General features: G+C 36.4%; 1 protein-coding gene across 1 annotated transcript in view; it reads left to right on the top strand.

The window, feature by feature from the left end:
* The first annotated feature begins 349 nt into the window (after positions 1-349).
* Positions 350-17052, top strand: part of LOC112050365 (organic cation transporter protein) — a 49540-nt gene continuing 32837 nt past the window's right edge. The window contains exon 1 of the mRNA XM_024088618.2: positions 350-539. The gene's annotated coding sequence lies outside the window, so the exon portion shown is untranslated. The remainder of the gene's footprint in view (positions 540-17052) is intronic.

Genomic DNA, 17052 nt, shown 5'->3' with positions numbered 1-17052 from the left:
TCTTCATAGAAACTTCACTCATAATACAAATCAACAGTCTCTAACTGCTTCATTTGCAAATATAGATTGATTTCTCAAGTGTTCTAAAAATCAAAAGGTTATCTGAGCATGTACCGGTAGCAGATGTTGGTTTTATAAAATATCTGTATTTTCTTAATAATAATTTAACAATCTAAAATTCAATTAGTCATCTTTAATTTTCTATGCAAACACCTGTTTGTATACGTGAATAGACTATGTATTCGAAGGTGCTATGAACGACTCGCGCAGACCGTGCTATACCGGCATGATTTCAATGATATAACTCTATGCGATTATTTAAAAGGAGGTTGTTTAACTCAAGTTCAGTCCTGCAGTAGGCGCGGTCGTTGCCGCGTTTTCTTTAAAAAAAGAAAAACAAGTAAATTTTACGCGCCAAAGTATAGTTACTTGTGTGTGGGATTAGATTTCGAATTTCAAATTTCGAATTTCGAATTGGGTCCAGTGCTGTGCTTTTTTGTTTGGAGTGTATCGTTCGAAAACTTACGCAAAAGGGAACAGTAAGTTTACTTAAAATTACGTTTTGAAAACTAAAATAAAATGAACTACTGTGTATTTTTCATTTTATAATCGCATTTTCAGTAGCCATGACCTTGTTAACAAAATATTTTATGTCAATAATTTACCTATTTGAATCAATTTATATTTAAAAAAAAGTCAAAATCTTATGTACAATACATTTTAAAACGTAAGCTATCTAACTACTCGTTTAAAACTGTTTTTAAATTTTTTACTGACGGACAACTGAATTTATATTTTTTATTACACTAAGTACGTAACTACAACTAATACTAATATTTGAATAATATGAAAATCAAAATTCTATTGTTTAATCAAAGAACAGAACAGAAAAACTTATTATGTTTTTTTTTCAATTTTACTATGTCTAGGTCACAGATCATACAGAGTGAGTCTTTACAAGCAGCGTGGTGAAGCCGCTGAAACCCATAAAAAAACATATGTCACGCACGTCCTTGACATCCACATATACAAACTTTTTTCATAATTTGTATTTCAAAATACATAACAAAAACTACGTAAATTAAAATAATTAGCAATAAAAAATACTGCATCTTAATTCTTTAGTTTTTCTGAACAGTTTTTAAAATATTCAAAATCCCCATTTTTCTTGAATAACATTGAAAGTTACTGATGCGGCGCTTCGTGTCGTACTGACTCGAGAATGTATTAGTTTTTGAATTTTGTATTTGTAACGGATACGACACCGTCGTGTTCCGTACACTCCATCTGCCTATTATTGATTAATCTGTGATCTAGATATCTAGGTATATGTACTATACCTATAGAGGTAAATTTTGTGGTATCGTAGGGGTATTTTGGGTATTACTAATTCGATTTTGAATTCGTTTACCACTAGAAAGCCGTATTGTTTGTAAGTGTTATAGGCTATATTTTATCCCCATATTCTCATGGGTACAGTAATTACGCGGGGCGACGACTAGTTTGAAATAAGTTTAATGTTTATATTTATAAACTTCTTCCAATAATAACTTCAGCCTTGGCAATGTGGCAAATTAATCGACAAAAGATTTTTCAATAATAAAAATAACATTTCAGTTATTTATATCAAGTATTTGTTATTGTTTTTTTTATTGCAGAATTGCAATAATACAAAGCTGTACATAAAATGTCGTAGCTATGACCTACTCTATTTGCAGATAAAGATATTCGTTTCTTGACCAGGCAACTTCCGCGTTTTTAAAAAAAAAATCCGATGTTCTTATTTAAAATGAATGAATAAAACCGGTCTATTTACAAAAGAAATATTATTTACACCGAAAATATCTATTTTATAACACATGTTCCTTGAACATTTTGAATTTTCGGCTAACTGCTGAGCACCAGTCTCCTCTCAGAATGAGAGGGGTTAGGCCAATAGTCCACCACGCTGGCCCAATGCGTATTGGCAGACTTTACACACGCAGATAATTAAGAACTCTGGTGTGCCGGTTTCCTCACGATGTTGTCGTTCACCATCGTTAAGTTTTCGACTAATTATTATCACCATTATCTAATAATATTACATATTAAACTAACCCTAATTGAAATAAACGAATTTTGACTTTGACTTTGATTTTTGACACCATCAGCTGAGCTCAAGCTCTAAAGCCGGTTGGCGAGCTTATGGTAATAAATACTAGTGCTTGATTTTGTAATCATTTCATATACATTACATTGCATATACAGGGCCGTGATAGCCCAATGGATATGAGCTTTGCCTCCGATTCCGGAGGGTGTGGGTTCGAATCCGGTCCAGGGCATGCACCTATAACTTTTCAGTTGTGTGCATTTTAGGAAATTAAATATCACGTGTCTCAAACGGTGAAGGAAAAACATCGCAGGAAACCTGCGGAGAATTTTCTTAATTCTCTACGTGTGAGAATTCTGCTAATCCGCATTGGGCCAGCGTAGTGGACTATTGGCCTAACCCCTCTCATTCTGAGAGGAGACTCGAGCTCAGCAGTTAACCGAAAATGGGTTGATAATGGTAATGATGAATATAAACCTTCGCAATCTAATATTATAAAAGTGAAAGTGTGTGACTCTGTCTCTTTGTTTTTCCGCCTTTCACGGTAAAGCGGAGCGACGAATTGACATGGATTTTCTAAGTGGAGATACCCCACTTCCCTAAAATGGGGGGTGGAAATTTGTATGGAGCAATTTTCAAGATAGAAAGCTAAAAATTGGTATGCATACTATTTGTGACTAAAAAAACCATGCATATATATTTTTTTTTAATCCACCCTCACCCCTTACAAGAGGGGGGAAATTTTATATGGGACCTTTCGGAGTTTTCCGGGTAGGAAGCTAAACATCGGTACATAGAGGGGTAGTGGTAGGGTAGGGGTAGGGAAGAAGCCGCACATTAGTCAAAGCGGTGCTTGATCACTTCGCTAGTCGTAATATAAAATTGAGAATTGAGTCTTGAGAATATTAAGACTCAATTCTCAATACACTACGTACGTATCGTATCTCAAGTAGAACTAGAAGACTTCTACTAACTAACTACTTGAGATCGATACGTTATATTAAGATATTGTGGATTCGAAATTTCGAAATTTGATTTGGTATGATTCGATTACTGACTCGAACGTATATTTAAAAAAATTAAATACGCTCGAATTGCAAAAATTCCGGATAAATAATTATGTAATATACAATTAACAAGCATGTATCTCATGTCTAAGCCTCCCGTGAAAAACAAACGCAAGCGCGACTCAATATAATGCAGCGCCATCTGTTGAGTGCTCATCAGATCATCCTTATGCTGTAGTATTAAGGATTGGATACAGAGCAGGTTGTTCAAGTGCCGCGCAACAGGATTTTTTTTGTACTAATAATAATAACTGAAGAGTTTGTTTGTTTCTTTGGTTGAACGCTAATCTCAGGAACTATTGGTCCGATTTGAAAAATTTTTTTAGTGTTAGATAGCCCATTTAGGAAGGAATTTTTAGAATATTCCTAATAATTTATATTAATCATATTAAATATAAGGATGGTTCTTATGGAGAAAAAAATAAAAAACGAATAGAGTTAGGGTAAGGTAGAGTTAGAATAGGGGTAGGGTAGGGATAGGGAAGAATAAGTGCACATAAGTAAAAGCGACGGTTGACCGGGTCCTCTATTGAATATATTTTGAAAATTTTTGTTGGAGGGCATTATAACATGATCGATCATCATCATCATGTCAGCCGATGGACTTCAGGACTGCAGGACATAGGCCTTTTGTAGGGACTTCCAAACATCACGATACTGAGCCATCTGCATCCAGCGAATACCTGCGACTCGCTTAATGTCGTCAGACCACCTGGTGGGGGGTCGACCAACACTGCGCTTTCTAGTGCGGGGTCGCCATTCTAGCACTTTGAGACCCTAACGTCCATCGGCTCTTCGAGCTTTGTGCCCCGCCCATTGCCACCTCAGCTTCGCAATTCGTTGAGCATATCTTGAACTACACTGTTGGCGAAACTAAAATAGTGCCCAGGTTTAAGGTTCGTGTATTTGATGAATTGAGAAAAAAGTTTGTATACTTAAGCGGATGGATGACGCGTGACATTTGTTTTATTTATGAGTTTCATCGGCTTCATCTCGCGGCTTGTAAAGAGTCATTCTGTATCATTCTCTATTCTGTAGCTGATAATGATGATGACTTGAGTGGTAAATTCGTAAGGAATAAAGTCTAAAATATATATGTAGGTATTTATTACTTTTAGCAATCGTTTTATTTATATAATTGAGATTTTGTTATAATGTTTAACCTTGTACCGATTCTTAAATCTATATACTAATTAAGTACTTAATATATAATAACTTTAATTATTTACACATTTTTATCTATATTCATAAAAACATAAAATAAAATTTCCCATTTTTCGAATGTAAATTTAGACGATGACATAATTATTGTATCACCACGAAAAAGCGATACAATTACAAACCACAATATTTATTTAACTGATAGTAGGCATAACTTTGTTTTGAACCCGTCGGTCAATCAAAGGATCGGGTTCCGGTTCGGGTCTTACGGGTGTTCAGTTCAAATACCTACCTACTTCAAGCCGCGTCGCAACGATACACAAAACCCGAACAACCCGTGACCCGAATGATCGAAATGATCGAATCATTGTGACCCGATCACCATGAGTATGGGTCGCGATCGACCCGGGTCTTACGAAACGATCGAATTACACAGGTCTAATCGATACGTTATATGAGATATTGTGGATTCGAAATTTCGAAATTTGGTATGATTCGGTCACTGATTCGAGCGTATATTTAGAAAACTTAATACGCTCGAATTGCAAAAATTCCGGTAAAATAATTATGTAATGTATAATTTACAAGCATGTTAATCTCATGTTTAAGCCTCCCGTGAAAAACAAACGCAAGCGCGACTCAATATAATGCAGCGCCATCTGTTGAGTGCTCATCAGATCATCCTTATGCTGTAGTATTAAGGATTGGATACAGAGCACCGGTTGTTCAAGTGCCGCGCAACAGGATTTTTTTTGTACTAATAATAATAACTGAAGAGTTTGTTTGTTTCTTTGGTTGAACGCTAATCTCAGGAACTATTGGTCCGATTTGAAAAATTTTTTTAGTGTTAGATAGCCCATTTAGGAAGGAATTTTTAGAATATTCCTAATAATTTATATTAATCATATTAAATATAAGGATGGTTCTTATGGAGAAAAAAATAAAAAACGAATAGAGTTAGGGTAAGGTAGAGTTAGAATAGGGGTAGGGTAGGGATAGGGAAGAATAAGTGCACATAAGTAAAAGCGACGGTTGACCGGGTCCTCTATTGAATATATTTTGAAAATTTTTGTTGGAGGGCATTATAACATGATCGATCATCATCATCATGTCAGCCGATGGACTTCAGGACTGCAGGACATAGGCCTTTTGTAGGGACTTCCAAACATCACGATACTGAGCCATCTGCATCCAGCGAATACCTGCGACTCGCTTAATGTCGTCAGACCACCTGGTGGGGGGTCGACCAACACTGCGCTTTCTAGTGCGGGGTCGCCATTCTAGCACTTTGAGACCCTAACGTCCATCGGCTCTTCGAGCTTTGTGCCCCGCCCATTGCCACCTCAGCTTCGCAATTCGTTGAGCATATCTTGAACTACACTGTTGGCGAAACTAAAATAGTGCCCAGGTTTAAGGTTCGTGTATTTGATGAATTGAGAAAAAAGTTTGTATACTTAAGCGGATGGATGACGCGTGACATTTGTTTTATTTATGAGTTTCATCGGCTTCATCTCGCGGCTTGTAAAGAGTCATTCTGTATCATTCTCTATTCTGTAGCTGATAATGATGATGACTTGAGTGGTAAATTCGTAAGGAATAAAGTCTAAAATATATATGTAGGTATTTATTACTTTTAGCAATCGTTTTATTTATATAATTGAGATTTTGTTATAATGTTTAACCTTGTACCGATTCTTAAATCTATATACTAATTAAGTACTTAATATATAATAACTTTAATTATTTACACATTTTTATCTATATTCATAAAAACATAAAATAAAATTTCCCATTTTTCGAATGTAAATTTAGACGATGACATAATTATTGTATCACCACGAAAAAGCGATACAATTACAAACCACAATATTTATTTAACTGATAGTAGGCATAACTTTGTTTTGAACCCGTCGGTCAATCAAAGGATCGGGTTCCGGTTCGGGTCTTACGGGTGTTCAGTTCAAATACCTACCTACTTCAAGCCGCGTCGCAACGATACACAAAACCCGAACAACCCGTGACCCGAATGATCGAAATGATCGAATCATTGTGACCCGATCACCATGAGTATGGGTCGCGATCGACCCGGGTCTTACGAAACGATCGAATTACACAGGTCTAATCGATACGTTATATGAGATATTGTGGATTCGAAATTTCGAAATTTGGTATGATTCGGTCACTGATTCGAGCGTATATTTAGAAAACTTAATACGCTCGAATTGCAAAAATTCCGGTAAAATAATTATGTAATGTATAATTTACAAGCATGTTAATCTCATGTTTAAGCCTCCCGTGAAAAACAAACGCAAGCGCGACTCAATATAATGCAGCGCCATCTGTTGAGTGCTCATCAGATCATCCTTATGCTGTAGTATTAAGGATTGGATACAGAGCAGGTTGTTCAAGTGCCGCGCAACAGGATTTTTTTTGTACTAATAATAATAACTGAAGAGTTTGTTCGTTTCTTTGGTTGAACGCTAATCTCAGGAACTATTGGTCCGACTTGAAAAATTTTTTTAGTGTTAGATAGCCCATTTAGGAAGGAATTTTTAGAATATTCCTAATAATTTATATTAATCATATTAAGTATAAGGATGGTTCTTATGGAGAAAAAAAATAAAAAACGAATAGAGTTAGGGTAAGGTAGAGGTAGAATAGGGGTAGGGTAGGGATAGGGAAGAATAAGTGCTCATAAGTAAAAGCGACGGTTGACCGGGTCCTCTATTGAATATATTTTGAAAATTTTTGTTGGAGGGCATTATAACATGATCGATCATCATCATCATGTCAGCCGATGGACTTCAGGACTGCAGGACATAGGCCTTTTGTAGGGACTTCCAAACATCACGATACTGAGCCATCTGCATCCAGCGAATACCTGCGACTCGCTTAATGTCGTCAGACCACCTGGTGGGGGGTCGACCAACACTGCGCTTTCTAGTGCGGGGTCGCCATTCTAGCACTTTGAGACCCTAACGTCCATCGGCTCTTCGAGCTTTGTGCCCCGCCCATTGCCACCTCAGCTTCGCAACTCGTTGAGCTATGTCAGTGACTTTGGTTCTTCTGCGGATCTCCTCATTTCTGATTCGATCACGCAGAGATACTCTTTAAATATTTAAGAAGCTTTAAATATTTTTTTATTTTATTTTGTCTGTCTGCCTGTCCGTCTTTTTTTGGACGGGCATCACGCTGAAACTACTGAACGAATTCAAATGAAACAAATGAAACCGGACAAGTGCGAGTTGAACTCGCGTGACGAGGGAGAAACTCGCGAGTTTCTCTTCATAGATTATGTTTTTGAAAACTGGCCATGTATATGTCCAAGGAAAATGTGTCCTAAAATGAATATTTTTGGAGTTAAAAATATTTATTTTGTAAATAGATCTTCAATTGTGTCCCTTATAACGCATCCTTATATTTATTACCTAGCCAAACTTATTCACTGATAAATATTATGAAGTAGCTTACTAGTGAAGTGCACAGTGCCAGTTGCAATATCTCGTCGATATCGACAGTCTAACCACTACGATTACGTATTTTAAAATGCAAGGATAGATAAAGGCGTGTGTTATATGGTTAGTTCGATTTATTTGGATGACTATGAAAACATAAAAAGTTTTTTTTTAGATACTAAAAAATTAGTTATGAAGTTCGCCTCCTATAAGTAAACTTGTCAACACCTTCAAGATATGGTAAATACTCCCGAGCACCCTGTATACGTCAAACAGGAAAGAGGAATGATTTTATTTTATATGCATCGTAATTAGTACAGTCATTGTAGGCCAAAATTAGCCCCAACCTCCGATTTCGTTGATCCTCCAAAAATTTGGATGAAAATTTGGGATATAGTATGTTTTACTCTGTACTTCAAAAGTGACATATGCTCGTCTTGCGCTTTTTGTATTTTAGGGATGAAATCCACCCCTTTTGTTAAAAATGGGAAAAAATGCAGATATAACCATTCTGGCTTAAGTAATTGTGTTTAATTAGATAAAATAAATGTTATTTAATATTTATATGTGATGGAGATTCAACAAAAACAGAGGTGAAAAACGACATTCACTGTACTAAATCTCAGATGAATATTTCTACAATTTGCAATTTTTTTATTATTTTTTTATTGTTTACAAGTTAGCCCTTGACTACAATCTCACCTGATGGTAAGTGATGATGTAGTCTTAGATGGAAGCTCGCTAACTTGTAAGGAGGAGGATCAAAATCCACACTCCTTTCGGTTTCTACACGGCAGCGTACCGGAACGCTAAATCTCTTGGCGGCACGTCTTTGCCGGTAGGGTGGTAACTAGCCACGGCCGAAGCCTTCCACCAGCCAGACCTGGACCAATTAAGAAAATCAATTAGAGCAAACATGACATTTGTCCTCTATACCTGCGTATTTATAGTGTTTTGTTAGCAAGTTTCACGGTTAACAAGTCAAGTAAATTATAATAATTTTATCAAGCGGGAAATGCAATCTTAATTATGTTTTTCTTCCGGAATCATTTGCATAAGAACTAATACAAACGTACTCGTAATGTGCTTTGTTTTGATTTTTTAGATTTTTTGACGCGTTTTTTTTTACTTTTCAACTTTAGTGCTTGATTTGAATTTTCAAGCTACGTTCAATTCTATTGAGGTTATAGAATACGTGCCTCGTTGGTCCCGTGGTTAGTCTATTGGTACAAGACGGCCTCCGTGGCGCAGTGGTATGCGCGGTGGATTTACAAGACGTAGGTCCTGGGTTCGATCCCCGGCTGGACTGATTGAGGTTTTCTTAATTGGTGCAGGTCTGGCTGGTGGGAGGCCTCGGCCGTGGCTAGTCCACCCTACCGACAAAGACGTACCGCCAAGCGATGTAGCGTTCCGGTACGAAATCGTGTAGAAACCGAAAGGGATATGCATTTTCATACTCCTCCTAACAAGTTAGTCCGCTTTCATCTCAGATTGCATCATCACTTACCATCAGGTGAGACTGAAAAAAAAAACACAACTGAAAAGTTGGAGATGCATGCCCCGGACCGGAGTCGAACCCACACCCTCCGGAATCGGAGGCAGAGGTCATATCCACTGGGCTATCACGGCTAAGTAGCATTAAGTATTACGTAAGTTCGAACGTTTACTTTAAAGAGAAAAAATACTTAAAATCATAAATTCCGAACTGAAACGAGGTTATCAAAGCGATATACTTAAAATGTAGGTAATGTAAGTGTTGTGTACTCAGACCAATTATTGTATAGGACCTGCCTCGCTAGACGTTACTTTTCTGTCAAAGTATATGAACTAATGTGATTATAAAAAACTCTAGTCTCTTTAGAGTCGATGTTAAATAGTTGTAATCGTGTTCGTCGGTTAAAGAGCTCCGAAAAAATACCTTTTTGTATAATTTAATTGCGTAAAAAACGGGCAAAAACTTCTAGTTTAGTATAAGATATATACAGAATCTAAGCTCGTTTTCCTCAGAAAATGACAGACAATTTTGTTCGTGACTATGAGTGCGATACAGGTCCTTCTATAATTGGTCTGAGGTTGTGTAATGTAATACTCGTATGTTTGTATGTTTATTGTAATTGTAACATGTTTTGTAACAAAGTTGCATGGATTAACAATTTTTCTGGCGCCATGGTCTGTAGAAAGTCTCGGGTTCGATTGCTAAAGTAGAGCTTTTTTTTATTTTGTACAAGTTAGCCCTTGACCACAATCTCACCTGATGGTAAGTGGTGATGCAATCTAAGATGGAAGCGGGCTAACTAGTTAGAAGTAGGGTGAAAATCCACAAAACAAACCAGAAAGACAAAACCATTAAAAATATGTCAAAACAAAATATTGGCATATTTTTCCGACCCCACTTAAGGGATAATGGAAAGGAGATGGTGATGACATAATTTCCTTAACTTTTATTATACATTTCGGACCTTTATTTTATGTACTACTAGCGGACGCCCGCGATTTCGTCCGCGTATCGATTATATAGTATGCGCATTATCATCTGAGTCGTCCGGTCATAAAAGTCAAAAAAGATAGGAATGTGCAGCGCGCCTACCTGCGCACCCTAATTATCGATAAACGGCTACCTGCGCACGTGCTAATGATGAGTCAATAATGATTTGGACGATTCTGATTGGTCGGTTTCTAATGTAATTGCATTGCGTATTTTTTTTGCTATAAATGTGTTTACTGCAATTAAATAAATACATTCATGTGTTACTCGTTGCGCACTATGGATACTAATATATAATAAATTTGGCAGAAGACGAAGATTCTGATGATGAAGACTCAGATGAAGATTAATTTTATTTAGTTAATAATTATATAATATGAAATATGTATTATATTAAATCAAATATTGTTAATTTTTTTAATTTTGTGAACAAGATACGATAATAAACTTTACTTATCGATAATATGTCTTTCATTGTTACACCCTTCACTAGACGGCTCCATAAGACCCATAAGTGCAAGCGAGATAGATATAGAGAAATGATTTATGGCCCTAAGACTCAGTTGTTAATGCTATTAGTATAGTAAATGGTATTAGTATAATCTCAAATTGCGAATTAATGTGTAGAATAGGGATGATGAGAGTTTTAAAATTGTATACAAATTAAGGGTATGCTAATAGTAAAGCAATTTTGTACAAGTAACAGGGTATCTGCGATCATTACTTTCGGAGCTACAGGGATTTAAAGGGTCAGATTTGCGTCGCTGACGCGGATCCTTGAAAAACGCCCCATACAAAATGGCACGAACTAATGACGTCGTAGGTAATATAATGATCGTTAGATTTGTATGTGAGTTCAAACAAAACTACTAATATCTTTGTTATTTGTGCTTTTATGTTTATAGTTCGTATTCTAAAAAATGTCACATTTAATGTAAGGAAGCTAAAACTGAATTTTCATCTAATTACGATAAAAAATTTTTAATAGATTTTGAAATTTTATAATCTCACTTATTTTGCAAATATCCAGTCAATCTTTGCTTTTTATGTATAAATTAGTTAACATTGACCCTATTTACCCGAATGTATCATAAAAATCAATATATTCAAACCTAGTCATCATCCCCATTTGACCAGTGTTATTATAAGTATAGATAAAATTTGATATGAATAAACTACCCTATTAATTCAATTAATTTAACATAACAACTGTTGTTAGCTACAAAATTACAAATGCTCTACATGTGCAAATGATTCGTTATATTGTTGCATGCTAACTCAATTGTTGATTACTTCCGTAAATTTATCAATTGCTGGATTACCTACTCGGTGGTGAATCCAAATAATAGAATAATTAGCTATTGTTATTTCTTGGTTAGCGTTAAATAAACGGTTTGTTTTTCGACTAAAGGAATTTGAGAGCCGTTATAGCTCAGTGGGTATGATCTCAGCCTTCGATTCGGAGGGCGTAGGTTCGAATCCGTTCTGGAGCGTCCAACTTTTCAGTTGTGTGCATTTTAAGAAATTAAAAACCACGTGTCTCAAACGGTGCAGGAAAAACATCATGAGGGCACCTGCATACTAGAGAATTTTGTATGTGTGAAGTCTGCCAATCCGCATTGGCTCAGCGTGGTGGATTATTAGCTTAACACCTTTCATTCTGAAAGGAGACTCGTGCTCAACAGTGAGCCGAATATGGATTGTTGGTGATTAGACGAATTGGCTCGAACCGAATTCTATTTTCCTATTTTTCATGAGACAAAGCCAGTTATTTTTAAACTTAGCTTACCGACGGGAATCAAACCCCAACTACGATAGTGCAATCGTGGCCTCATGGCATAGAGCTCAGGTCGCGATAACTAAAAAGAAGAAGAAGAAGAAATACTTCTAAAACTAATTAACACGGAATCATGAGAGATGGAAATTCGCAAGAAAATTGGGATAAAAAACGCCATGTTACAACTGCATCAAATTTGGAAAGACAGGAACATCTGTTTAAACACCAAAATGCGTCTTGTCCGAACTTTAATCTTTTAAATATTTACGTACGCAGCTGAGACTTGCCCCTGTAGCCAAGTGGCAACGATTCTCTCTGGGATTCTCGATTGTCTCTGATTCTCTATGGGAATGACATTTGCTATCGACAGGTCACGTGATCAAGATCTGTCATTCGAATACATTTTTCTAGTTTTCGAAAAGTTTGCGATCGTAGAAAGAGAATCATATGCCACTTGGCTAAAGGGGCTGGACTATCGGCTGATTGGCATCGCATCGTCTTCGAGATGCTGTGGTGGCGAATAATGCTCCATATTCCGTGGACAGCGCATAAGGCTGATGCATCGGTGTTGAAACATCTTAACATCTCGAAATGACTATCCACCAACTTCAGAGAATCCTCGAGTATTTCGTTCACATTGCCAGGAGAAGGTATAACTTAGAGAAACATTTATAATTGGCAAAGTGGAAGGATTCTCTTATTGATTCTCGAGGTCGTAGCCCGATGCGTTGGTCAGATCAAATCCGCACCTTTGGCGATTGAAAAGTACACGAAGCTTTACAAGTCACGACCCTCAGTAATGATGAACACGACGCGAGGAGTTCCATGACGGTCTCTGTGGTGCAGTGGTATACGCGGTGGATTTACAAGAAGGAGGTCCTGGGTTCGACCCCCGGCTGGGCCGATTTAGGTTTTCTTAATTGATCCAGGTCTGGCTGGTGGGAGGCTTCGGCCGCGGCGTACCGCCATGCGATTTAGCGTTTCGGTACGATGTCGTGTAGAAACCGAAAGGGGTGTGGATTTTCATCCTCCTCCTACCAAGTTAGTCCGCTTCCATCTTAGCATCATCACTTACCATCAGATGAGATTGTAATCAATGGGTCAAGTCTTGGTAGCTATAACCGGATTGCCCTGGAATGAGCTTAGTCTACTAAGAAATTAAAAAAAATCATTTGACAATAAGATTTTTAATAGACTTATTGTCCAAGTATCTTAATTAGACATCATAAAACCTTAATTCAGTAAATAATGATAAAATAGCTCAATTAGAAGTTTTTACGAAAAAATGGTCATCAAAATTGACACGTCCATTTATTATTTTTTTTTTACAATCAACGTAAAACTTCGTGTTCACTTGCCAACGGGGTCAAAGTCGGTAACGTAGGTAAAATAATTAAAAACCCATTTTGAATCCTATCACCAGTACATAAGTACTAGTATTGATTGATTTGATTTGATTTGAGGATGAGAATCCAGATCTAGGTTAGCACTAGAAACAGGGTTGCCAACTTTGAGTTATGAATCATGAACACTGCCTTTTAAAAGTAAACAAATGACGTGATGTTGTTTGTTGAATGATTCAAACCGCTTAATTATTATTATTTTCATTATTTAATTTTTTTTTTTTTTTTAGGCTTAGGCTTTCCGTGAACTAGAAAAAAAATAAGAAAAAGACCTTTTTGGTAGTGGTCAATACCTTAGCTGACATTAGAACAGTCCTAGGTTTTTTCCTAGCTATGAAATTATTAAGATTTCAAGAAATTTTCAGCATCAATCCACAGTCATCAGCACTATAATAGACATCTGCTAGCGATAATTACAAAGCCAAACATTATCACCCTAAGCCGAAGCGCCAAATTTCCCCTTCGATTAAGCTTGACCCAATAAAAATGGGCTAATAATTCTGATAATAAAATTTTAATTTTTTGGTAGTGACAACCCTAGAAAAGAATGCAAGGACCTCGTGCTATGTCTGATTCATTGATTGAACTGTTAGGTATTTTTCAGGGTAATTAAAAATAATATTTAATCAATGAGTGCCTTTTTTTTGTTGTCTATTAATTTATTAATTTATTCGAATTATTGTCAATTACTAACGTTTGCACAGGACAGCAAAAAACAAACGATAAATTTTATGTTGCATTTAAATTAATTGCTGTAATAATTCTCGGTAGCGAGTTATAATGTCGTTTCATGTCAACTTTCCTCATAAGCGCATTATAGACACCTTTTATCATTTGCATTTGATTTAATTGCCTCAATAAAGATAATTTCAGAGCCTCAATAGCTCAACGGTCAGAGCGGTTGGACTTACCGAGGGGTGGTGGTTCGATCCCCGCCCGTTGGTTTATTGTCGTGCCCACTCCTAATACAGTCTTTCCCGTCTAATTGGGAGGGGATGGGAATATTGGTTGTATTTAAAAGATATGGCAAATATTCATTTAAAAAAATATGTTAACTAAATACATGCTTTTGTGAGTGCCTTTGAGTGGATTTCTGTATGGTGCACAATATTGTAAAGATGACATATTTGATGATTTTTGTGAATTAAACAAGCTTTGAATTCATTGAACTGATTTTTAACCGACTTCCAAAAAGGAGGAGGTTCTACGTTCGGCTGTATGTATGTTTTTTTTTTTTTTTTTTTTTTTATGTATGTCCAGCGATAATTCCGTCAATTATGGACCGATTTTGAAAATTCTTTTTTTGTTTTGTAGGGTTTACTTCCAGGGTGGTCCCATTTTTTTCATGTCAGGATCTGATGATGGCATCCTGGAGAAATTGAGGGGAACTTTCGAAAGTTGTAGAGACGGCTAGTACGTTTGTTAGTGTTTCCATAAGGTATTTTAAACCACTACAACTTTATGAAGGTTTGGAGTTGGTCTGATGATGGAGCCGAAACACAGACGATGGAACTCATCAAGGATTTACAGCAGTCACCTTTTGTTTGGGCTTGATTAATTTGTATTGATGAGTACTTTCCACCTATATGGGTTGTGACTGTATTAAGGGTCTGGTGATGAAGACGAGGGACAGTAAAGAGAACTCCTCGACGGTTCACAGTAGCTACCTTGTGTTTGGACTTGATAAATTTGTATTGATGCGAACTTACCACCTAGATGGATTGTGACTGTATTAAGGGTCTGATGATGAAGACGAGGGACAGTGAAGAGAACTCCTCGACGGTTCACAGTAGCTACCTTGTGTTTGGACTTGATAAATTTGTATTGATGAGAACTTACCACCTAGATGGATTGTGACTGTATTAAGGGTCTGGTGATGAAGACGAGGGACAGTGAAGAGAACTCCTCGACGGTTCACAGTAGCTACCCTGTGTTTGGACTTGATAAATTTGTATTGATGAGAACTTTCCACCTAGATGGATTGTGACTGTATTAAGGGTCTGATGATGAAGACGAGGGACAGTGAAGGAACTCCTTGACGGTTCACAGTAGCTACCTTGTGTTTGGACTTGATAAATTTGTATTGATGAGAACTTTCCACTTAGATAGGTTGTGACTGTACACACGCAGTGGGTATGCTAACACTAAAAATAAAAAAATAAAAATTTTAATAAAAAAAATTCAACCGACTTCCAACTCAAAAAATAACTTTAACTAAAAAGCAAAAAATAACATCCTACCTATGTGCTACCTTCTGATCAGTTTGAAGGCGGTGCCAAGCCAGTGTCGTGTTTTAATTAAAGCTGTTACTGGAATAACCACAGAAATTTTGTAGTTTAAACGTATTTAATTAAAACATCACTGGCTTGGCACCGCCTTCAAACTGATCAGAAGGTAGCACATAGGTAGGATGTTATTTTTTGCTTTTTAGTTAAAGTTATTTTTTGAGTTGGAAGTCGGTTGAATTTTTTTTATTAAAATTTTTTAAAAATTCTTGTACCAATGGATAGATATATTGTCAGCGAGTGACTTAAGTTATATTTTATTATACATGTTTTTGTGAGTGCCTTAAAGCGGATCTCGGCATGGTTCATAATATTGTAAAGAGGAAATATTTGATGGATTGTGTGAATTAAATAAGCTTTGAACCTATTGAACCGATTTTAAAAATTCTTGTACCAATGGAAAGCTACATTGTCAGCGAGTGACTTAATTTGTATTTTATCCCCGTATTCACACGGGAATTGGAACTACGCGGATGAAACCACGCGGCATCTGCTATAATTAATAAATTCACTAACTTTGTTATTTGACATTACTCGTACGATTGAGATTCTACAAGACAACGCTTCGTGGATATCATACAGTGGTTAGATAACATTTCTCAGTTGATTTGATGTTTATTTTAATACTAAATTAGTGAATAGGCTACTTGCTTTCTTAGTGTTAGTGGGTACACCCCAGTGAATTGCAACTGAGACTGTGTTTACTTCCTATATAACAGGATTTATTGTTATTCAATACTACATTCACGGCCAAGCGATAGTAATACGTAGATAATAACATCACAGTGAAGTTCATACAATTCCTAATCCTTGAGCCCTATTCGATGTACTGTGACCATATCCCAATAGCACATTTGGGACAATTCTCTTTTTGCAGCACGGATGTATCTGTTTCTAGATACATTCGGTCCGATAATTCTTATTAAATAAGGCGAATGAAGTAGATTTTTTGCCGACCTCACTTAACTGAGATAAGAGAAGAGAAGATGATGAATTTTTCATTAAATAAATATAAATAGTAAAGATATTTTGATTGTTTGTTTGCATTGAACATTCTCTGGAAGTACTTAATCAATTTGACAAATTCTTTCAAAATCTGGGAGTATGATATGATGAACTACGTGATATAGCATGGTGAGCGTGACAGTTCGTTTCACTCTTGAAAGTTTGCCGCGATTCACGTTAACCGTATACGTATTATGAACGTCATAAGGCGACTGACACTCGCACATAGTATATAAGGCATAAATTTTACTAATAAAATAATAAAACTTATTTTCCAATGAAAAACGATCCATTTACTTACACCTATACCTTCCCCGAAAATATG

Source organism: Bicyclus anynana, chromosome 8 (genome assembly GCF_947172395.1).
Source record: "Bicyclus anynana chromosome 8, ilBicAnyn1.1, whole genome shotgun sequence".
Taxonomy (NCBI): Eukaryota; Metazoa; Arthropoda; class Insecta; order Lepidoptera; family Nymphalidae; genus Bicyclus; species Bicyclus anynana.
The sequence above is the reverse complement of the archived record's forward strand: the minus strand, read 5'-3'. Positions and strand labels throughout refer to the sequence as shown.